General features: G+C 48.3%; 1 protein-coding gene across 3 annotated transcripts in view; it reads left to right on the forward strand.

The window, feature by feature from the left end:
• The window catches only part of SGMS1 (sphingomyelin synthase 1), a 1,534,398-nt gene that overhangs the window by 1,107,997 nt on the left and 401,039 nt on the right, over positions 1 to 25,362 (forward strand). The window lies entirely within an intron of this gene.

The following is a 25,362-nucleotide window of genomic DNA, read 5'->3' on the forward strand; positions in this document are numbered from 1 at the left end:
ATCTGTATACAAAATATAAATCATTTTAAAAGATAATAATACTGTATGCATGTGATTGACGGAATTATAACGCAGCTTTGTCTACAATATTTGTTTTACTCAAAGAACATAAACCTGTGTAACCTAGTCGAATGAACATGGTGATAACTTTCTTACAGAATTGATTGGTATGCCACAAATCGTAACGTGTTATTCGTCCGTTGAATGAACTTTCAAGCATCAAAAGGAAACATGCTTGCAAACATGGACACAAAAGATTCCATTCTATCACAATGCACAGTGATGCAATGTGCTATTTACCGAGATCAAAATACTTGAAACATTAGACAATGGTGAAGTCTTTGAGATAAGTTAACATTACAATACTGGGTACATTAGGTGGAAATGGATAGAAACTTTGAGATCAGCGATGGATGAATATAGAGAAGTAAATAGCTGACCTACCCTTACACGGATGATCAAACGAGCTGATTCAGCAAGCAGGGGAGCAAGTAGCCAGGGAACGGGTAGCACGATGACAAGATACCTTGTAGATCTCAAGAGATGTTCTCCTGTTAAATGTCAAGGTGTTTATAAAGGATTAGAAAAGTGAGTGTGTATGTGAATATGTGACGTGTTTGTTGTGGGGTCTGGAGACACTGTTTCTGGGAGGCAATGAGAACAGTGGTAACTGTGCAGAAGTTCCCTTTTGAAATGCACATGGTGGTTGGCACTTTGGCCGTTCCCATTCTCCCAGCCCCCTGCAAGCGCATGGCCACAGGTGCGAACTGCCATTGATACTGGAGGCGGGGGGTGGAGGGGTTTGCTTGAGGCGAGCACAAAAGACCCGGAACACTGCTGAAGGGAGACACACTTATGTGGATTGCAGGGGCGGGGTCTTGAAGAGGGGAGTCTGGAGACACTGGGTCTGGGGAGGCCATGAGAACAATGGTCATTGTGCAGAAGATCCCTTTTGAAGTGTACATGGTGTTTGGCACCTTGGCTGTTCCCACCCACCTAGTACCAGAGTGGGGTCTAATGGAGGGGGATGGATTGTTGCGGACAAGGTGAGCGCAAAAGGGCACCAACCATTCTTTCATGTCCTTCATAGACGATTGAGCGTGTTCTTGATTCACTGAAAAACTTAAACAATTATTCATATATGCTCGTTTGCAATGGGGCAGTCGTATGGTCGATGTGGTGGTAGTTGGTCTACTTTCCCTTTATCGAAGACGTCACTGAAAGCCTTGTATTCTTTTGGTATGGCTGTAGAGGTTATTGAACCAACTGCCAACGCGGTATCCATAAGAGGGCGACAAGGCCTTGAGGTCTTGAACCATTGTTTTCCAAGCATCGTGATTTGCAATAATGAGATAGAAAACAAACCTCTCGTTTCTGTCAATCAATACAGGGTTATGTAGGGAAAGCAATGGGAGAGCAAGGATGACTTTAAATTGCAGGGCAGCTATTAGATAACAGACTCTGTATGTCCACTTTCGGTGACCATTAGTATGTCCACCATGTGCTCGGTCACCAAACCGGAAACCAGTGTGGTGCCATCCACAGAATTGACCACTTCGGGGATATCCTTAGGAAGGATAGGAATCCCTGACTCACGGGCATACAAGATGTCTATATAGTTGCCTGTGGCACCAGAATCCGGGATGGCTGATGCGATCCAAGGCAGCCCCTGTGAGTGCGAAAGCGTAACTGAAATGGTGAAAGGTGAGCAACCCTCAGCGGGCCTGTGGTCCGTAATTGAAAGACTCAGCAGGCAGACCCCTTCTACTGACGAGTCTTGGAGTTTCCTGTCTTCTTGGGTTTTTTTTGGGACATGACCGTATGGAGTGCTCAGCTGAGCCGCAATAGAAAAAGAGGTTGTTTAATCTCCTGTTCTCCCTCTCATCAGAGGTAAGTGGCCCCCGCATAGCACCGATCTGAATAGGTTCAGAGTCATGATTTGTCGGCTCCGGACGGACCGGGACTAAGGGTCTCTTCTCCCCCTTCCGTTCCGCTTTCCTGGCATCGATCTGTAACACTAGGTCTAGAAGTTCAGTCGGGACCACTGAGACTGTAGCTAAAGTGTCTTTTAGGTACTCTGATAACCCCTTTATAAAAGACAGCAGACTTTTTGTCTTCCGGCCAATTGGTTTGGGCAACTAACTGGAGTATCCCCTTGACGCAAATTAAGTAATTCGAGGTCAGTTGCTTGGGTTTTATACTGAGTATCGAAAACACGACCCATTGCATTTATAAGTGCATCGCAATCGTAGAGCATAAAGCTGTCTTCCTGTAGCAGGGATTTACCCAGGCAGCCACTGTACCACCTAGACACGATAACACAAAAGCGGCTTTAGTGGTGGAATTGGGGAAGGAAGCCGGTCGACTAAGGAAGTGTAACTGACATTGATAAACGTCCGGTACTGTTTAGGGTCCCCATGGAACCTCTCTGGGGCAGCCAAGGGGAACTGAGTGGACATGAGTACCGGGACCGGGTCCTGGCGGGGTGTGGGGAAGCCAGAGCCGGAAGCAACCTGGGGAGCAGGGGCCTGTGCTCCAGTAGGGCATGATGCTGCTTGTAGATCATTGATACACCAATGCGTGGCTTGGTGTGGTGCGGTTACGTCTGCACGCAGCTCTGAAACCAGACGGACCAGATTGTCGAGAGCGTCTGCTGTCTCTATTGTAACTAGGCTTCTGATTATGTCAAGACCCACTACCAAGAGGAACATAACTTGAAAGGGGGACAAATTCAAGAAGGCCTGTTCAGTAGGTGAAGAATTCTTCCTACTGTTGTTAACTCTCTGCTGTTGAAACAAACAGACAGAGAGGTCTAGCAGTCGAAAGTGAAGACACACGCCCACGACTCACCGGCTATGAAAAATAAAACAGAGTGATTTCAGTACAAAGAACTGTGGACGATGAAAACACCCTCCCCGTCTCCTGTAAAACAAGACCAACCTTGGTTGGATACGTAGGATGATAACCGATAAATCTAGGACGGTGACGGAATGTACCGAAGGTCGCAGTACTGGAGTCTAGAACAATAACAAGAGTAGCTACGTAACTAAATCGAACAAAATTCCAAATGAAGTATATGCATCAGATAAGTGAATACTCTTACCACCATACCAGTCGTGTGTAGGACGTACTTTCTTGCGGGTTATGGTTGGATCTGGTGGAAGGAGATGTAGAATCCCAGGAAACCTTCCCAGACGGCATGAGGACACCTAGGGAGCACCTGCAGCAAGCGTCTCCAGTTCTGGTGCTTGAAAGGTCTACTGCAAGCAGTATCCAGACAGGAAACAGAAAAAAGTCAATCCATACTCCTGTTTGATGAGATGGAAACGAGCGCCCATTAGTATGTGAGATGAAGGCAATCCATAAAGTATCTAGTAATTTGTGGGCAGCAGTGGAGGCATAACATATGGCAAAAGGCAGGCCGTGTTCAGTTTGGACTATCCGATAACGTGCGGGTGGCGTATGGAGACAAAACGTGAGGCAAAAGCAATCCGTGTTAATTATGCCAGGTCTGTTAACATGCGGGTCGTGTCTGAAGACAAAATGTAAGGCAAAATCAGTCTGTTCTTCTTATGCCGGGTCTGTTTAGTGTGAAGGAAGCGTCTGAAGACAGAAACGTGAGGCAAAATCAGTCCATGTTTACATCGCCGGGTCAGATGGGAGCTGGTAGCACCTGGAGGCAAAACGGAGAGAGAGGCAATCTCAGTAGCAGACAGTGATGGGAGCTGGGGGAGCAGTTATGACAGGAAAGAAACAGCACAGGTTTGAAGAGGAACCAGGGAAGGGTAGCGGAGACAGGGTAGCAAGAGAGCTCAACTAAATAAAAAAACACAGTCAGGAATTAGGGGCAGAATCCAAGAACTAAGCTAAGGACAAGCAAGTCACAGAACTTCAATCAGAAGCACTCGCCGACTGCAGTGGGCAGGTTCTTTCCTCGTTTGCCGTGCGCATTCCTGCATAGCGTGAACAGCTGTTCCTCTGTTTCCTGATTGAGGACGTGGTAATGCACGCTTCCATGGTTGCCATGGTAAACCTGTACTGAAAAGGACGACCGTCTCCGATGCGAGGAATGTGTGAACATGGACATTTCTCTGTTGTGCTGCTAGCCTACGAGGAGCTACATTAGTGGGAACGGACCCTGAATGATGGATGTGCCAATGCCTGACACCACTTATCCGGAACAAAAGGGCACTCATTCTCACAAACAAAACATCTACAATGTTTAATGTAAACAAACAAGTCACCAGACCACTGCACTTGTCATTTTGGCACTGGGAAAGGGCACTTCAGCACTGCATTTCTCTCCAGGCAACTCACTGCCTGGCGGTGAACAACTTGTATGCTGACTAGCAAAGCCATTGTCATCACCAGACAAATTAGTGAGAAATATTGTTCGACACTCTTCTTCAACTTTGAAGTACCTCTCAGATCTATTTGCAACTCTCCCAAATATCAAATGTTTGATATATGCTTCCTGCCCTGGATGGGGGAGCGGGCCGCTGTCTGTGATTTGAAGATTCTCCCTTCAGACAACATGAGAGCATATATGCATTTCCTACACCGCACCTTGTACACAAGGTCTGCAGGATGTTTAGGTGGTCCAGAAATCGTCAGATCCCGATCAGAGTCCCCCACTGGCCCACAAAATTCTAGTTTTAGGTACTTCTGAAGTGGGCATCAGAGCCAACCCATACTCCTCCCGCGGGACCTCCACAACAAGTGGGGTATGGTGGGGGCCTTGTACTCCATCCGTCCCCTCAGACTTTGAGCTTAACAGTATGGTATCTGAAGTCTTAACCATGGGTTGCTCTGGGGCTATCATGGCTGTCGCTCAGGCAGCCAGGATGCAGTCTATGAGAGTGCAGTACCACAGCAAATGAACTAGGTTTTGTCAATGGTGCATAGTGTGAGAAACCTGAGGGTATCGTCACTCATACTCCCCCTGGATCCTCTTCTTAGGTGGCCTGGCAAAGGCCATCGCTTTTGGATCTGGACAATGGCGGTGGAGAAGCGAGGGATGATCACCTGGGTGGAAGGTTCTTGGGGATTGGGGTACCCACAGGTGGGACATGGTATTCCCCTTTTCCCTGTGAAAACCAATCTAACTCTCCCCCGGCCTTTATGTGCTACGGTAAGACATCTCCCTTAATTTCTCCTCATTTGAAGTGTTACAGTACTGGGACGAGGAAGAGGCGACTAGGAGTAGTGACCGCCAATAGAACCACTCTGGTACTGGGACAATGTAATGCTTTTGACTAAAGCATAGTGCCTGTGTGCAGTGCACCCAGAGCCATAATGGACATTTGCTTTAGGCTTCAGTGTAGGCTGCACTTGTTGCAAACTCCTCTCATATTATTCCATCGGTAAACATGTTTTCAGCACTGTCTATTGCTTATGTTATATTGCAATGCTTTGAGGACACATTGGAAAGAAGATACACGCACAGACGGCTAAGAATGAGCCAGCTGCTATTTGATAACTTTTTTATGGAATTTTGCAAAAGCTGAAGAGAATCTATGTAGTTGTTTTTGCTGCTTTCATGAGAAACGGCAAAAGTTATGCCTTTTTGGGGTTGCTATAGGCCACTCTGGTGGGGGCCCATGGGGACTTTCAACAGGTAGAGACTTGTAAAGCCAGAAAGTTCTGGAAAATGCGGTCATGCGTTCGCAGATGGCTTAAATTGAGGGGCTCCAAAGCCAGCAGTCAGAAGGCTTCACTGGAAGATGTACGCGTTGTTGCAGACCTGTTGATAACAAGAATCTCTCTGCCAGGCCTGTTTAGGAGCTTTTCAGAAGACTGCTGGTGGGATGAGGATATGCTTTGAAGCAGTGTCAACGGTGATTTATTTCATCTAATATTTCTATTATTCATTTATTATTCATGAATTTATTCAGTTATGTATGTGGTTTGTTAATAAAAGGGCCATATAGGAGCCATTTTCTAATCTAGCTAAATGTGTGTGTATATTTGCCCTTCAGAGTCCAAAGTTTTTAATTCACTGCACTCAGGAGGAAAATAGAAATATATCTGAGCATTTTCTGGGAAGCAAAACATTTGGCGCTGTGAGCTGGGGTGTCTTGTGATGAAGAATTCCAGGCATCAAATGATCTGTGTGGGAACACTGTTGGGCAAGATTTATAGTGAAAGTTATTTTTTTTTCTCTTTCTCCTTTTTGCAGTGGGAGGTAGGCTGTGTTTATAAGTGTTTTATGAGTGTGTTTGCATGACTGTAAATAGGTTGCTGTGAATATGTTACTGTGAATATGTCGTCATTTATTTTAAATATGAACAAAAAGATAAAGGTTTCTGCGCTGGCTGAGAATGCCTTTTTGTTATGATGCCAGGGTAGGCAAAGAGCCCATATGATAAATTAGCACAGGAAATGGGCATGCAGCGCAGGCTTAAGTGAACAGTGAAATGAAAATGTAGGTGAAGCAGGACCCACCAAGGTCTTATCTTGTTTACATCAGGTTTCAGTGGAGAAGGGAAAGGAATTTTCTGCCCTAGGAAGGCGGGGGATGGATTTTATTGCATGCCTACAGAAAAATAAACCACAGAAATATTGAACTGAAGGAAGATATTTTGTGTTTAGAAAAATAATTAGCTGCCGAAAAGCACATTTCACTCATGCAGCAATTGCAAATGAAGCTTTGATATGACAAATCTGATAAATACCAGGCAGTGGCTGAGCGGTCAGCTATCAGGGTTGCTCGATATAAATATATAAAAAGGCGGGGTTATGTAAACAAATGAAAAATAGTAGCTGTAATTGTCACAGCAGGGGTGGACTGGGACCCTGATCAGTGGGATGGGGATATTTGGAATTCCACTGACTCGGAACGTAGCCCAGAGGTGGATGCAGAATCTAAATCGAAACCTGAGAAAAAGACAGTAACTACCAAGCCAGTAACAAGGCGTAGGGCTGGCCCCCATCCCCATAACTCGGGACGGAGTGTTGTGGATTTGACTACGCTAGAAGATTATACACAACAAGCGGTTGGGGAGATTATTACTTGGTTTCGGCAGAGAACAGGCGAGCCCTTGCTTACATGAATGTTGCAAATGTTTAATGGGAGTTCGGGGGAGCCTGCCGGTAGACTCCACAGATTCCCTGCGCTTCCTGCCTCTGTCCAATGACACTAATATATAGGAGGTATTGAGGACAGGCCCTCCTACAGATGCAAATGGCCAAGCTTTGCAGGTGTATCTGTTGCACCTAGCACCCCTAGGGTGTAACCGCAAGTATCCTGTCACCGCTGACTGGCCAAGTTAGGAAAAGTGGTGTGATATGTTTAAAGATGCAATTCAGAAAATCAGGTAGCATGCCATGAAGGAAGCAATTCATGTAGATGAACCGATACAGATAGGGGTGGCGCCACTGTCAGTGTCAACCAGAAATATGGTTATGAGAACTGCCCCACAAGCGTACAAGAGTGTCATTATGATGTTCTTAGTAGGGATGACTGGAAAACCAACTGATGAGGTGATTGAAGCAATGCGGCAACTGTTGGATCTGGGTGAATGGGACAAAGAGGAGGACATACCAAGAGAGAGAGAGAGAGGGGCACAGTGAGAGAAGAAAAGAGAGCAGGAGACAGGATAGTAGAGACTCCCTGTTACACTCACCTGGTCTCTGCTGAGGCGTTGGGGCATGGTTGCAGCCCCCCTGAACTTGAATCACCCCCTTCAGGCCTCTCCCTCAGTAGAAAAGCTCTGACCGATGGTACGTGGTGATACTGCTTCTGCGTGGAGATAATAGTGTGCGAGTGCGCCAATCTGTGATTGTTTTACCTCTCGAACACTTCACCCCAAACTATGGTTTCTGTGAGCATACGCCGGCCCATAAAGCTCACCTGTGAATTATGGAAGATAAGCTCTCTGTCCTGCTACTTCTGACAGGGGTGCGTCTAATGGAATCTACTTCCTTCACTGATCCCAGATAAGGATATGTCCAGTCCAGCTGCGACTAAGCTTCTCCTTATGATTGGAAAAGTCTTTCTCGAGCTCTTGTGATGCTGTTCGTTGTAGTTAATGTCTTTATATGTTGCTCCTATTTATGCCCGCAATAATGTCTCTCTTCTGTTTTCTTCCCTTAGATGAAAATGCGGCCTCAATGAAGCTATGAGAAGGGAGACGCGCCCGGATGGAAGATGGATGCTACCGCAATGTTCAACAGCAGGTAAGTGATGGTATAAGGAAAAGCGCGAAGTATGGGGAAGCACAACCTTAAACTGAATGTTTTTTCGATGTCTAACCTTGTCTTCTGTTTTTCCTTGCAGGCGCTGCTGTGGACGATGGAGCGTGTCGTGCTGCGGTGCCAAGATGAAGATTTCGGCTTTCCGGAAAGTGTAAAGATGAATACTTGGTTCGCCGAAGAGATGTACAGGTAAGAACAGCTTCCCCCAGTTAGGAAGTATGCTGGCAGGAAGCAGGATGTCCAGGAAGCAAGATCTTCAAAGGTAAGTCTGACCTCAGGCGATGGTGAGGTTTACGCTTCTTGCAAGTGCAGAATAACGCAAAGCGTCTGTCTTGTGGATCGGGACAGCTTATATAGTTGAGATTGTGGGCACCCCCATTAGGGCCCGCTAACCAGCCACACCCTGCCACACCTAGAGATTGAGCATGTGCAAAGGCATTCCATTAGCAGCCACACCCAAGAATACACTTGGGGCTGCTTAATGGATGGAATGTTCAAGGTTAATGCATCCTGTTTAATGGAGGGAATGTTCAAGGTTATGGCATTTGAAGTGCTATGTCCATAGTAAAAACTTTTTGGTGTTAAATGGATGTTCTTGTTTACTTTTGTTCATGAGCCTGGTGCCAAAGGTGCCAGAACAGTGTCCACCCAGGTCTCCTGTGCATGCGAACCGTGCATGCCTGTGCCCCTGACTTCATGACCATGACACTCCTGAGTGTCAAGAAGGACATGTTTTTGGCATTGTTGAAAGATGGTATTGAAACCAGGGAGATGTATGAGTTATACAAAAAGAGAGGGCTTGCTGGAAAAGAGCGCTATTAACAAGTTAAGAGGCAGGTGGTGACTCACCCGAAAAGGGACACTTCACCTTCCTGAGGAGGAACACGAAGAAGGGTCTATGGGGACGCCTTCCCCGTACCAGCCAACATATGCTGATTTCAGAAAAGTGGTGAGTGCAATGTTAGAGTCCAAGTCCGGATACACTCATTCCAAATTTGTATAGGATTATGGCCAAGCTCTGACAGCATCGGCTCGTATAAAAGATGACAGACGATCTCATGTTAATGTTAAGATATTTTGGAAGCCTGGAAACACACAATGGGTCCAAACTTTGATAGACACCAGGGCGGAGTCCTCATTGATTCATGGATATCCTTCGAGATTTAAAGGTCAGCACTTTACCATTACTGGGCTGGGGGAAAGGAAACACCCGCAGTACAAACAGGAGTGGAGATGAAAATAGGCAATTTGTCAAAGCAGAAATATCAAGTGTTGATTGTCCCAATACCCGAGTACATTATTGGTTTTGACATTTTGGAGGGGTTGACTTTGGGATTAGGAGGTAAAAAGTATCAATTTGGAGTGAATGCATTGACTTGTATACCAGTTATTGCAGGCAAATTGAAAATCTCTCTGGGGCACGTGCCTTTGGCCACAAAGCGGGTATCGAAGCAGTACTGCATTCCCAGGGGACATAATGAAATGTCAGACACCATTAAGGGATATGTAGAAGCAGGTGTGTTATGCCCTGTTACTACTGCCTGGAATAATCCTATCTGGCCCTTGAAAAAAGGTGGCTGGGAACTGGAGAATGAAGGTGGATTATAGAGAATTGAACAAATACACTCCTCCTTTAGTGCCTGCAGCATCACACGCTATCACTTTGGTTGAGAAGGTACAATTGTTTGAGGAAACCGGTATGCTGTAGTAGACATAGGAAATGCATTCTTCTCTATGCCAATTGCAGAGGAGTGCCAGGAGCAGTTTTTATTTTCTTGGAATGGACATAATTATACCTTCATAAGGTTGCCTATGGGGTACTTGCGCAGCCCAACCGTTTTTCACCGGCTGGTGGCAGAACATTTGGGCAAAAATAACATGCAAACCTGATGTACAGATTTCACATTACATTGATGACATTTTGATTTACAGCAATTAGCAAAGGGTGTGAAATCAGTTGGAAGTAATCATTGATGGGTTAAAGAAGGAAGGATCGGAGATTAACCCTAACAAAATTCAATGGCCAGCTGAGACCGTGGTATTTCTGGGAGTTCAGTGACATAATAGACATAGAGAGATGGTGCTGAAAGCCCGACAAAAGATATTGAGTTTTCCACTCCTGTGAACAAGAAACAAGCTCAGCAGTTCATACGGCTGTTTGGGTTTTGGAGACAGCATATACCACATTTAGGGCAAATATTAGCTCCACTCTACAAAGTGACACGAAAGAAGTGGGAGTTTAAATGGGGGAGAGGAACAACAGAGAGTGTTTGACTTAGCAAAAGACGCTGTGCCACGTGTGCTTGATTTTTGTCCTTTTTAGTCCGGAATAATGGAGTTAAATGGGTCGGTACAAGAAAATTATGCTAATTGGAGTTTATGGCAAAAACAAGAGGGAAAATGTGTTCCCTTAGGATTTTGGAGTCGCAAATTACCAAAGGCTGTGGGTTATGGTGTATTGATCAGGCCCGAAATCCCGATTATGCACTGGGTTTTGTGCTCTCCTAAGACGCACGTGATAGGACATGCCCAGGAAGCCAGTATAATCAAGTAGAAATTGATCTGTAGACTATATACCGCAGGAAGTGACCGAAGTGCATGAGTCTCCAGTAAAATGGGGAGTACTTATGGAGATTTGATGGTAGAACTGACAGACCATGCCTGGTTCGCTGGCAGCTCAGCCAGTTATGTAGGAACATAGGGTTTTTGGAAGGCTGTGTCGTATAATCCCAAAACAAAAAAATATCCTAACCACATCAGTTAAAGGAAAGAGTAGCCAGTTTGCAGAGATTTATGCCGTATATCAAGCTTTGAAACAAGAAAGACCTGGTCAATGTCACTTGTACACAGATTCATGGTCAGTGGCTAATGAGCTAGCTACATGGCTGCCGACATTGGCAGAAGAATGAGAGGGAAATTCCCTCCAAAGAATTGTGGGGAAAAGAACTTGGGCAAGATGTCTGGGAAATGTTATCACAAAGTGAATTAACAATGTTTCTCCAGCATGGTGTCTGGCATGGATTCACATGCTCATGAATATTCCCCGTCGTCAGGCTGGGAATCCTCGGTAAAGGAAAAATCAGTTTCAGTTTTGTTTCTGAACTGTCTTTCCACTAATAACCAATCACTGGTCTCTGAGTCATACTGCCCCTAGCCAATGACTGCCCTCTACCTAAGCCCCTCCTCTGGCAGCCATCCTCAGTTTTTTACCGCACATTCAAGTGTTGGGAGTCCTTGTGCTATAGCTCTCGAGCTTTTGCTGCATTTTGCTTTTTTCCTAAGAGTTTACTCTTATTTTTCTGTCAATTCGAGCCTCAAGCTCCACCGATTTTTCTTCCGATCAACGGGGACCCGTTCTGGAATTTTTCTATGCCCCTCAAGGGCAAATTTTCGTTGAGTTTCTCTTCTTGGAGGATTCCGGAAGATTGTTTAGGCCTACCCCGTGTGGACATGGCGCAGGACAAAGGAGACACTATGCCTGTTGGATCCAAGTTGTTTAGGATCTGCACTGGATGTGAATTATAGAATGTCTTTAAGGAGGATGAGCACTCCCGATGCCTCAACTGCCTTCACAACAAGTCACACGTGGAAGAGTACTGCGCGTTATGTAAGAACATGTCCGTCCAGACATTGAAGGACCGTCAGACTCGACTCACCAACTGGCTGAAGGGGAATAGCCCAGCAGTAGGGGAGAAGTCTGAGCGGTCTTCTAAGACCTTTGGGGACGCTCCTGCGACGGAGGACCAAAGAAAGGCAAAACTCTGCGAGTCCACGTGCGCCGGGAGCGCCGTTGGTTCGGGCTCATCAGCTGCCAGGCAGGGCGCGATGTCCCCGACGCCATCAACCACGAGCCAGGGCTCTGGCTCGGGGAAAAGGAAGTCGGAGAACCCGGGTAGGCTTTGGGAGAAGGCCTGGTCGATCCCGACTGAGAAAGCCAAGGGGGGTGTGCGGCGGTGACCCTTCCCCTGAAGGTGGAGGCACCAGACGCGCCCACGGTCATGAAGGCCATAATTCACCCGGCGAAGGCCTCGATTGAGGGAGTCGTGACGGCCCTGACGAAGCCTGTGGAGGCTACACCAGTGGAGACTACTTCCGGGCCTAGAGTTTCCCTGACACCCCGGAGGGAATCATCTTTTCAACTGATTGAGAAGACCCCGTGAAACCCTGGGATGAGAAAGAGGGGGGGGGGCACAGTAGCCATAACGGACACAGATACCACCTCCGAAGATGAGCTGGCTGGCGCCAAAAAGATCCAGGACAAGAAGTTCGAGGAAGTCAGTTCCTATGGGAGGGATCCCGACGAGGCGGACGAAGAGAGCAATGGTGGGGCCATCGAGGAGCAGTGGACCGCGGAGGAAACTGATGTACCCGCGCCCCAGCAGTCGCTCCCGTTGCAACCGATACCTATACCACAGGACAGCTCAGGAGCAATCTCGATGGCTATCCTTTGTACGGAGATAAGGAAAAGGTTGCCCTTACCCCCAACGGATGATCCAGCGGCGCCTGGACCGTCGGGGAGCCTTCACCTCCATCCCCTCCACTGAGGGATGGGACGGGAACGGAGACGGCAACAGCGGGGACGGACGACGACGGTGGTGACAACAGGGCGGATCTCCCATTACCCCCCTGCCCGGGCCCCCTCCCCCCCCGACGAAATTGGCTCCTTTCACACCATGATCGCCAGGGCATCGGAGCTTTTCCAGCTTTGTCCCGAAGAACAGAAGGAAGGTTTCCTCTACCAAGGACGGGAGGCTAAGAGGAAGACCGTCCTCTCAGTCCCGTTTGCTGGACGACATCTGGGACGAAGGACTGTCACTGTTGAAGAACCCGTCCACGGCTCCTGCGAAGAGGGACCGGTACGAAAAGAAGTACCGGGTGCCAGACTCTGCCCCTATGTGCCTCAGAGCTCAGCCGTCCCCGGATTCAGTGGTCTCCACAGCGGCCAAGAAGAAATAGGCAGGGGCGACGGCATCAACTTCCGCTTCCCCACCGGACGGCGAGGGGAAGATGCTGGATGCCATGGGACGATGAGTCATCTCGTTGGCGGCGACGACCATCAAAGCGGCCAACGCCCTCACGATCGTGGCGCGCTACGACAGGGAGCTGTGGTTCAAGATCGCTCCCCTCCTGGATTTCCTGCAAGACAAGAGGGCAGAAGCCCTAGAAATCCTACAGGAAGGCAAGGTGGCATCGGACCACGCCATCACGGTGGCCACGGGCATTGCCAACTCTGGCTTTCGCCAGATGGGCAACAGCGTTTGCCTTCGCTGTCGCGGTTGGCTCAAGGCCACCGACTTCAGTCAGGACGAACAGAACAGAGTACTGGACATGCCGTTCGACGGGAACAACCTGTTCGGCAAGACCGTGGACGAGTCACTGCAGGCCATCAAGGCGGACACCGAAATGGCCTTGGCCTTGGGTTCTCTCCATTGACGGCCGTCCTTTCAGACCTCCGGGGGCAAGTCTCAAGGTGCCTCCAACTGATTCAGTGGTGGTTCCGCGTTGTACCGCCAGGTGGCCCACTCCTCGTCGCAGGAAGCGTACAGAGGCCGCAGCAAGGCCGGAGGACATAGTCGTCGTCGCCAAGGTGGCAAGGCCTCGGTGAAGCAAGACTGGACCGGCCGTGACATCGGGCCCCCACCCGAGCAGCCCAGTGGAGGCCGGCTGGTGAAATACGTCAGCTTGTGGGAGTCCATCTCCACCAACCGTTGGGTGTGGGACGTCCTGGCCAACGGGCACTCCCTGGAGTTCCCAAGAAAATGCCCCCATTTCCCACCTGTGGCCACAGCTGCTTCTGGAGGTACGAGCAATGCTGACAAAGGGTGCGATAGAACTCGTCCCAAAGAGACTACGGGGCTCCGGAGAATACTCGCGGTACTTCGTTGTCCGAAGGAAGACTGGCTGCCCATCCTAGACCTTCGCCGCCTCAACAAATACATCAAGTCCCAGAAGTTCCGGATGGTCACCCTTCAACACGTGCTGGGACAATTGGAGGAAGGAGACTTCCTGTCATCGCTGGACTTGGATGACGCTTACTTCCACATCCCCATACGAAAAGGACATCGAAAGTTCCTACGGTTCGTGGTGTAAGGGTGACACTACCAGTTCAAGGCCCTGCTTTTCAGGTTGAAGTCGGCGCCAAGGGTCTTCACCAAGTGCCTGGCACTGGTGGCGGTACGGCTGCGCCTGCAGGGGATCCGCGTATTCCCCTATCTGGACGATTGGCTCATCCGAGCAAAGTCAAGAGAACTTGCCGTCTATCACACAGCGAAGACCGTCCATCTGCTCACGGAACTGTAATTCTCGATCAACTTCGCAAAGTCCCACTTGGTACCGTCGCAGGCCGCCCTGTTCCTGGGAGCCAGACTCGACACAGTGGCACGGTTTGGCTTCACTGTCGGAGGAGAGGACGAAAGCCATCCTGGGCAAGGTACAACAGCCGTTGACCATGGAAGTGGCCAGGGTGAGGTCCATCAAGTCCCTGCTCAGCATGATGTCATTGAGCATCTACCTCGTGCATCTGTGCAGGTTGCGGATGCAGCCACTGCAGGAGTTCCTCGCCGCCCGTTGGATGCAATCAGCAGGCAGCTTTGAAAACAGGATCTCCCTCAACGAGACTTTCCGCCAAGCGATCCGGTAGTGGGGCAGCTGAGCGCATCTAGCGGCGGGCATGGTCTTCCAGACCCCGGTACACCAGGTAACGGCGACGACGGACGCCTCCCTGGAAGGATGGGGAGCGCACACCAGAGATCTTCACGCAAGAGGCCTTTGGCTCCCGGAGGAGAGGTCACTACACATCAACGTCCTGGAGCTCCGAGCCGTGTTCTGGGCCCTCAGGTCGTTCCTACCATCCCTCAAGGGCGAGGTGGTGAGGATCTCCACCGACAACACCACCACGATGTTCTACATATGGAAGAAGGGGGGCACCAGATCCCAAGCCCTATCCAAGGAAGCACAGGATCTGTGGCACTGAGCTGTTGCCCACGGGATATTCCTGGTACCATTCCGTCTGGCAGGAATAAAGAACACCATCGCCGACTCACTCAGCAGGGAGCTGCGCTCTTGCCATGAGTGGGCGCGTTGGCAGGATCAACTGGATCTCCTGTTCTGATGATGGGGCAATTCCCAGATCGACCTATTCGCGACGGCGACGAACACCAAGTGCCGGAGGTTCGCCAGCAGGTTTCTCCAGCCGGGGAGCATGGGCGACGCATTCTCATTCCCCAGAGACGGCCTGTTCCTGTATTTGTTCCCGCCGCTGCCGTTGCTGCTGCGACTCATCAGTCAACTCGGACTGTCCCGGTGCAGGATGATCCTCGTCGCACCGGCATGGCCGAGGTAGATCTGGTTCCCAGAGCTTCTGGACATGTCAGCGTCCCCCCCCCCCAGTCAAACTGCCGACGGACGTGGATCTTCTCGCCAGGGAAGGAGGCGCCATCCTCCACCACGACCCGGGATCGCTGAACCTGCAGGCCTGGCTCCTGCAGCACTAGAATTCAGATGGTACGATATCCCGGCGGACTGCAAGGAGGTGCTGGCAAAGGCCAGGGTGTCCCCGACTCTTAAGTGTTATGGACACCAATGGAAGAGGTTCTCTGTCTGGTGCCGTGCACAGAAGATCAACCCTCTGTGGATTACGGCCCCTCAAGTGCTGCCGTACTTGCTGTTGCTGGCCAAGGCGGAGCTAGCGCACGCCTCCATCAAAATCCATCTGGCGGCTTTCTCTCGCTACACCAGAACTCCGGGTCGGCCATCTCTGTGGTCTCATCGCCTGGTGAAGGAGTTCATGAAAGGACTGTTCCGCTCATTCCCACCGGTGAAGGCTCCGGCCCCCGCGTGGGAGCTCAACATGGTGTTGACCAGGCTCATGGGCCCGCCATTCGAGCCTCTGCATTCGGCACTGTTGAAGATCCTATCGTGGATGACAGCATTTCTTGTTGCCATCACCTTCGCACGACTAGTGGGAGAGATCCAGGCCCTCTCCTGTAAACCTCCATATCTGACATTCCACGAGACAAGGGTAGTGCTGAGGACGCACCCCTCTTTCATGCCCAAGGTGCCGTCGGACTTCCATCTCAATGAGCCTTTGGTGTTAACTGTTTTCTTCCCGTCGCCTTCGTCGCCGGCTCAGAGGACTTTGCACTCGCTGGATGTGGCTAGAGCGCTGAAGTTCTACGTGGACCACACGAAGAGTTTTCGGAAGACATCACAGCTGTTTGTGAACTTTGGCCCTGTGAACCAAGGGAAGGCCCTCTCGAAGGCTTCCATTTACAGATGGCTCTCTGGCTGCATCATGCACTGTCATCGGTTGGCAAACCGACCGTTGCCCGGCCGTCCGAGAGCCCATTCAACCAGAGCAATCGCTGCTACCACAGCGTGCCTGTCTGGTGTGCCCCTGCTGGACATCTGCAGGGCTGCTACGTGGAGGTTGACACACACCTTGACAAGAGTCTACTACGTTGACCGGGATTCCAGGGAGGAGTCCAGAGTCGGCCAGGCAGTGCTGCGCAACCTGTTCGCTTGAAGGTGAGCCTGGTAAGGAGGTAAGAGATGCTTAATGTTGAGTTGTTGTAATGCTTAATGTTGAGCCTTGCCACCTCCCGGTTGTGCATGTGTGTACTGCTATGTATTCATGAGCATGTGAATCCATGCCAGACCCCATGCTGGAGAAGGAACAAGTTACTTACCTGTAACTGTTGTTCTCCAGCATGGGTCTGGCATGGATTCACATGCGAACCCTCCCTCCAACTCATCTGCAGCTATTCTCTTGGTCCTACTGCCACTTTACGTGCTACCAAATCTGAAGGTGGCTGCCAGAGGAGGGGCTTAGGTAGAGAGCAGTCATTGGCTGGGGGCAGTTTGACCCAGAGACCAGTGATTGGTTATTAGTAGAAAGACAGTTCAGAAACAAAACAAACTGATTTTTTCTTTACCGAGGATTCCCAGCCTGACGACGGGGAATATTCATGAGCATGTGAATCCATGCCAGACCCATGCTGGAGAACAACAGTTATAGGTAAGGAACTCGTTCCATCATGTGGATGCGCATTGTACTACTAACTCATTAGAACGCTGGTTCAATTCTGTAGCAGACAATATTTAAGAGAATGATTATCAACACGGATATGTCTTTTCGGGTTTGCCTTGTAGAACCTCTGCTTGGTTGGTGTAATTATGATACTAAATGGACTCCATTCGAAGGGTCAAATGGTACATTGCAGCAAACATGAGGTGTCGTATCTGCGCAGCCGATCAATATGAGTCGGATGATGATGAGAAATGTCAAGAGGCCTTTCGATGCCAACGCACCAGCCACAACAGGACCGAAGAACTGGATTCGTAAAGCATTGAGCATACCCGAGGTATGAGTTCCCGAAACCATGACGCCAGTTGGACAGGAGATAGCCCAGCAGAGATATTCACTGATGATTGCCCAAACAGAGAACACATGGGCATATTTTGCACGGAAAGTACTAAATATATCACACTTGTTTTACTGGCGTGCACAATGCAGGAGACTTGATGACCACATGTTTAGTAGCAGTGCTAGTAGCGATGCCAACTCCTGCTTCAATTTTGAGACAGATTTTAAGTCTTGCATAATTATTCTTTAGTGGAGGATTCCAATGTACGGCAATCATTCTCAGTTTATAAATATTGTATATTTTGTCAATGCTATCATATGACTTGTGAACCAGAAGAGGTTGGCAAATGTCAACAACTGAAAGGTGAGCAAAAAGAAAAAAAAACAGTTTGAAAAGCAGTTATGTTGACGCTCTCCACACGCATGTACCAATGCCAATAATGCAATGTTTTGTAATCATACAGTTGCAGCAGCTAGCCACTTGAACCATGTGAAACTGCAGACAGGATTGCTTTTTTCATGTGGCAACGCTACATACACTTACATTTCAGCTATATTTCCGGAACACTGTATACTTTAACACGGCTTGGTTTCATTTTATTGTATTGTATTTTGTTATTTAGATAGCGCTCATTCCCCATTTGCATGGGCTCAATGCGCTTTTTGGTTGGAAAACCCTCGGTGACCATAGTCAATGTGCTGGAAATTCAAACAAAAAATTTGGATTAGGAGATATTGGGCCTCATTACAACTCAGGCGGTAAGGGGTTTACGGCAGCGTTAACAGCGCCGACCCTTACCGCCTGATTACGAGGTCCCCTAGCGCCATGGTGCTTTTAACACCTGCTTTTAGCAGGTGTTAAAATCCATGGCGCTAAGGGACCATGGAGTTAATTACGCCACCGTAATTTACGGTGGCGTAATTAACGCCTTCCCCACTCCCATTATGCCCTATGGGGCAAAAATGGGAAGGGTAAATGGGGATTGGGGACTTACCGCCCCGCCTAGGTCGGAATGGGGCGGTAAGTCCGCCAACCACCATGGCGTAAACATAGTTTACGCCATGGTGGTAAAGTCACGGCCCAGGCGGTAACTTACCGCCTGGGTCGTAATGAGGCCCATTGAGTGCATTTTTACCGGTCTTTGACTTGGGTGGCTGGCTAGCCTCCAAAATAGATCAGGCACATGAGTGGGCGCTGTTGGTGGTTTGTGATAAGGTGGTTTTGTTGGGAGAGTCAATGTGTGACCCGCTATACCAAATTTCTTTTTTTGGTATTCGCTGTATGCTAGTGGCAGAGGTGTTGAGGTACGTCAGGTGTTTCAGTGTGGGCGGCTATGTGTGCTGCTAGACTGGAAAGCATAGCCATTGCTGCAGTCTATGGTGCATGGTTGATTGGCTGTGCCTGTGACTTGTGTCCACAAGGGTGGTGTAAGGTATACGTACCATAGTCTTCATGGTTATTGTAGTCTTCAGAGTTGTTCAGCTGGAGCGATCTTTGTCCAGTGTGGACGGTGCGGTCTCATTTTTCATGGTCTCTCCAGTGTGGGTCTGAGCAGGCGGTAACCGTGAGTGAGTTTTTTTGCAGTGTGCCTCTGCGAGGGCTGCTGGCTTCCCTGGTCTATTTGTCTCATTATTTGTTGTCTTTTGTGCGGTGGTCTGGGGGGCGGTGAGCGTGGCTAAATTTACTGTGGTATGGCACAATGGCGGTGTTAGGCAGAAACCTGTGCAGTTCCCTTTGGGAACACTGCAAAAGATTTAGGACTACAGGTGTTAGCAGTAAACCCACTTGGTAGCAGTCTGTACCACCCAGATTTACCTGGTAGCTGTGGCTGAGCAGTCAGACTTCACTCAAGAAGAGTTAGGCAGTATGCAAAGTATACACAATAGGCACTCGGATACAATAGCACAAGCAAATACTTGACCAGAGCTTTGGTATCAAGGTATATAATTATTTATTTAAAAACACACTTATTGAAACACTCCAGCACTATTATTGTAAATCACTCTAAACACAGTTACTATTATTATATATACATCCCTTATTCCTTATCAGACAAGTCTTAGTTAACACCACTTATTTCCAGACAGAGGTGAGCGCTTAACTATAGATGGCACTCCAATAAGTTAACGAAAGAGGGAGGGAAAAAGGCAGAATGTAGGAAGATACACCACTCTAATACTTTGGAACACTTTAGCAAGGCAGAAAAGACAAAAGTTACTGGTGAGCCAAAGTCCATCGGCCGGGCCCACTCTTAGAGAGAGCAGAGCACAAAGGCGCCCAAGATCACACAATTACAATAGGCTTTGAAAGTCTTGCAGGGAGTTCAGAAAGGGTTTAGAGAGGCTCAGAAAAGTTTAGCCAAGGTGTCCCAGGCTAACCCAGGTTCGAAAGCCGGGGGCTAAATCTACCCCGTACAGTCGGTTGCAAGGGAAGCCAGGCGGAACACGGTACCTTAGGTGGAAAGGTTCCTCGAGCGGGGGCAGTTGTTCCTGGCAGCGAGTGCAAGTTGCAGCGTCGTCCAGAAGAAGAGAAGATCTCGACGTGGAGGAAAGATGAAGGTCGTTGCGCTGCCAGGGAACAAACCAGCCGCGGAGATTTCCGGTTAAAGGTACTACCCTTTGATTCGCGGTAGGGGTGAAACGTGGTATCCCGGTTGGCGGGGTGCTTGGCACGGGCAAGGCGGCCACGAGATGCTCCAGGAAGCGAAAAAGGAAGCAGACTGGTTATCCCCACCAGTCGAAGGAAGAAGACTCTCCGTGGCTGGAGATCTCCTCTGTCGTTGGGAAAAGTGGTGAGACGGTTCAGCAGGGCTCCACCGGTGGTGTCGTCATAGCAGGTCGGCTCAGCTTCTCCCTCGTCAGATTCTTAGGTCCTGTAGCGACTTCTAAAGTTCCAGTCCCCAAAGCCCTGCTTTTATGCAGAAAACCCCCATTCACTCGGCCTAGCTGTCACTCAAACATGCAAAGTGGTGAGCCGGCCGGCTCACCACTTTGGCCAATCAGGACGGAGTGCGACTTGAGTTTCCTAGGCAACTCAGTCCAGGGTGCCTAAATACCCCTCCACCCCTCCTAAGTACCCCAGACAGAGTGGCACCACTTTGGAGGGCTTCTGTGGAGAAGCCTGCCAAAAAGTGGAACAAAGGGCTCAACTTGGGTTGGAGTCACAGAAGCGAACACAAACGCCATTTTAGAATTGAGTTCTGGCAAAAAATACCAACCGGAGAATTAATATTAAATAAATAAACCGGCGGTATGTTCGAGGCTATAGGAATTAAATAATTAAAGTTGGTAGCCTCGAACAATGGGAAATCCCATAGAGATATATTCGCGGTCCAATATAAAAAGTAGTATCCACTGTCACCAGCCAAAACTCGATCAGGGGGGACGGAGACGTGCCCCCTCGACTAACAGACCCGGGGCAATCGAATTGCCCCGGCCAGTACGTCCACAATATGATGGTTTGTACTGGTTCTGTTCAGAATTTGAGACTAGTAAAGTCAATGGTGACTTTACATGCCCTGGGAGACAGTTGTCAGTCCCAGGGTATGGAGTCTATATTGGGGGGTCACTATGACACCCCTGTGTTACTGCACTGAGGGTGCTGTGTAACACACATCACAGAAACACATGAAGCCCTATGGAGTAAAAGACCCCATAGCCCATTAAACACATCTAGAGTCAAAGAAACACACTCAAATCATGCCCAAGAGTGAGGGTAAAAGAGTCTCACTCTTGGCAGGAGAAAAAAATAAACCCCCCAAAAATCCAGCAAAGCTGCTGGGGGACTCACTAGGTTAGGAATTTCAGCCTAAACAGAGAATTCTCCCCAACAGGAGGCTACTGGCTACACTGGAGTATTTGTCAGCTAAGCTGCGAAAGTTGCCGGCCACTTGTGTTGCACTTGGTGTAGGGGAAGTTGGGTTTGGCAGTGTAGTTTTGTTGAGCGATGGTTCAGGCCGAGATTGGGAATATTCCGAATTTTTAGACCCTTTCTGAGTTTCGGATCGTTTCCAGTGTTGCAAATGTATAGGGTTATGGAGTTCCAGGTGAATTGGTACTCACAGGTTTGAATGTGTGCCTGGTGGGCGTGGGTGAGTTTATTCGGGTGTGCCACAATGAAGGCTGCTGGCTTACCTGGTGTATTTGTTGGTTAATGTGTGTAGTTGTGTATGCGGGACAGTATGTCCGGTGAGTCGCTGCGAATGCTGCCGACCTCCGTGTTGTAATTGGTGTAAGGGTGTCCTGTCCTGATTGGCTGGCCTGATTAGGTTGGGCGATGGAGATTCGAAGGTGGCTAGGGGTGTCGAGGGGGAAGAGCCAGGATTTTTGTGCCTTTCTGAATTTCAGATGGTTTTCAGTGTTGCGAATGTGTAGGGGTAGGGAGTTCCATATGATTTGCGCTTTGACGGAGAAGGAGGATCTGCCCATCCTCGAAGTTGTGAGTTGAGACCACTAGGCGAAATGCTGGCGAGATTTGATATTCCTTGAGGGCTGCTAGGGCATGATATTGTCACGAAGGAAATTGGATCCAGTGTTGTGGACGGCTCGGTGGGTGATGCACATGGCTTTAAAGGTGGCGCTTCGACCAATCAGGAGCCAGTAGAGGACATTTAGTGTGGGGCTGATGTGTTCTCTGGCGGGTAGGTTAATGAGCAGGTGTGCTGCCGCGTTTTGGATTCTTTAGAGTTTTCTTAGTTGAGATGCTGGTGCGCCTAGGTAGAGACTGCGTAATCAAGGCGGGACAGGATGATGGAGTTGATGGCTGAGAAGCAGTGGTATAGGTGAAGTAAGGGAAGATACGACTGAGAATCCGTAGTTGGAAGAAACAGGTTTTAGATACAGTAGTGGTGTTGGGTAAGGGATAGGTCTGAGTCCAATGTGCATCCCAGGTTTTATAACCACGTTGGAGATTGCTGGTGCTTGTCCTAGGGATTGGGGCTACGTGATCGGTTGGAGGAGGAGGGCAGTTTTCCCACAAACTAGGATTTCAGTTTTTCCCAGGTTGAGGATGAGGTGGTTAGTCGTCATCCAGTAGTCAATATCTGAGACCTCACAAAAGTGAAAAATACTCAAAAGGCATCCAAGGGACAAATGAGCAGAACAATAAACACACAATGGGGAGTCCCCTAAATGAACCACTTCAATTTTTGATTCTGGGTGGCCTAACCTTTATTTAGGCATGACCGTTATTTTTAGTGATGAACACATCTATAAAAAGGCACACAAAATAATATAAGAAAACATTATTATTTGTTTTGTAGGCCTATATGTCCTACAGTGCAACACATAAGAAAAAGATGCATATACTCTTGATCTGTTACAAATTGTACAAATCAATCAAATACTCATTTACGTATAATAAATATCAACACCAATAAATCACCACTCCAAACCTGAAATCCAGAATAAGCATTGCATATACATAAATTGAAAATGCAATCAGTACATAAATGCATGTTTGTTAGATGGATACAAAACACCAAAAAGATCAAAACCATTCTTATTCGTTGTAAATGGGTTGAGAGTGTAGTTGTTTTCACACACGGTTATGGCTGAAGGTATGAGTCTATCACCTTTATGAATGTACAATTCCAATCCTGTGCTGCTGACCCTATCTAGCTACTACAAAGCAGAATCCATGTATGCCAATACCTTGTGGCTATTGCAAAAAGAACCAGACACACATCCCAGGTCTACGTCCCAAATATATTCACAAAGAAAAGAAATGGATTTGGTGCCACGTTTATACAGGCAGGATGTTTTGGCAGAAGTTGGATTTCACTGCCTTTTTCAGGACCCCAAGGGAGGTTGGAGCTCTGTGGATGTGATATGATAGAAATTACTACAACAATAAATTTAAAACTTGAATAAAATCTGATTTAAAAAATAGAAAATATAAAAAGGTGGGAGATGTAAATCGACCAAAAAAACATTCCTTAATACCATCACCCGGCAAGTGTGCCATCACCTGGATAAACGAAACCTCCAATGTGAACAGAAAAAGAAAATATGGTTCATCCAAAGGAGACCAACTCAGGAAGAACAACAAAAAGAGAAAATCAAAAAACCAAAACAAGTTTCGTGTAGGGAAAATTGAGTTCCCCATGCACACATGCAACACCCGGTGGGCCAGTGCCCATTAAACTAAAAAACCACAAATTGTGTACTTACTGAATAATCAAGCTGTAAATTACATTCAAAGGAAATGCAACACCACATTGCTGATGTCCATGAATACATCGAGGGCTGTCACCACGATTATAATTCTTGAAACTTACTTGGGCTATATTGGGGCGAGGGGGGAATACATAAATGTAAAGTTCCACCAAAAATGTTCCACTCTCTCTTTGGACTTCAGCTCAAACTCTAGTGTTGCCCACCTGGAAGCCGCTGCTCAAGTCAAGGCTGCGGTCCTACCGATCAACTCCCCTCGAAAAACACTGATTTCCCAGCATCCAACTCCAGCCCTAGAGAACAAGTTCCCCCCTAGTCATTCTCCCTGAAATACTGATCTATAACTTCTCCCATTTCCTTTTTCATTACCGGGTCGTGCTATGTAGCCCTGTTCAAATGCCACGGCACTCGCTCCGTGGGAGGAAGCACAAGACCCTCAATAGTGGGTGTGACCAGGGAATGATCTGTATGGAGTATGGGTTCAATTTCTAAGGAGGTGATGTCCCTCACAAGAGCCGGCAAGAGAGCCAGGCGGGAATCGCACACTTTCGGTAAGCTGTAAGCGTTCCAAGAATGAAAACAAGTGAGCGGAAGAAAGAAACCTTCAAGGTTCTTAAAATCAGCCCACGACCCTCCCGGGTGAACGATGGAGTTGAGGAAGAGCAGAGGAGGCATTGGAAACGGCCTAGACTGCTGCTTGAACAGCATTGATGAAAGAAGGCTGATTAACACAACCAGTGAGTTATCGAAGACAACAAAAGTTTGGTTTGTGATAAAAGCAAAAGTAACTATAACTCGAAAGTTTAAGGTTGCGCGTATGCCGATAAAACGCGTAATGGAACAGACAATTGCTGAATTGTAAAAGGAATGGATACAAACTAGCAGAGTGGTCCTGCAAGGCATAATTGCACATTGGAAAGTCTCTGTGAAATGTTCTGAGTTCATTGGGAACCAAAGGCAAGAAAGTAATAGCGATCGCGAAAGAAAGTGGAATGAGTGAAAAGCAAAGTATGCGAACTCTGAATATGCGTAGAGCGCAAAGTGTATGAACTTTGAAAGAGGCCAAGAAGGCAAACTAAAGCAAAAAAGAAACTACAAGTACCAAAAGGAGGAAGATTGTGACATTGATGTTGTAGGAGGAGGAAGATTGTGGATTGTAGAATTTTTGAACGAGAGGTTGAAGTGGTCATGCAGAAGTCTAGGTAAAATCCTTGCAGTTTCGAAGGTCTTCGACAGTGAAAAGCCATCTGAGACAAAACTTGAGGAAGGGAACCCCCATGAAGATAAAGCAAGGCTTGAGCCCGGGAGAGGAAAGCGTGATGCTGGAAATGCATCGGAGGGACAGGACCTCCGTATCCTTGCCCGTTACTGCTTTTTATCATGTGTTCTGTCGTGTTTTCCACGCAGGAGTTTATGTGGGACTCCTGGCGGTGCAGCTCTCTTTTGGTTTGGTGTTCGGACCCATGGGATACCCTTATGGCACCCATGGGTGGGAGTACAACCATCTGCCCCTAGTGTATGTTTTTGGACACCTGTGTGTGGCCCACAGAGCAGGGTATGGGCTGGTGGCAGCTCCATGCTGAATTTGACAGGTGCCCCGAGTATCCTCCATTTTGAGATACCCAGGC

This window comes from Ambystoma mexicanum, chromosome 8 (genome assembly GCF_040938575.1).
Source record: "Ambystoma mexicanum isolate Mex_15411 chromosome 8, UKY_AmexF1_1, whole genome shotgun sequence".
In the NCBI taxonomy this organism is placed as follows: domain Eukaryota; kingdom Metazoa; phylum Chordata; class Amphibia; order Caudata; family Ambystomatidae; genus Ambystoma; species Ambystoma mexicanum.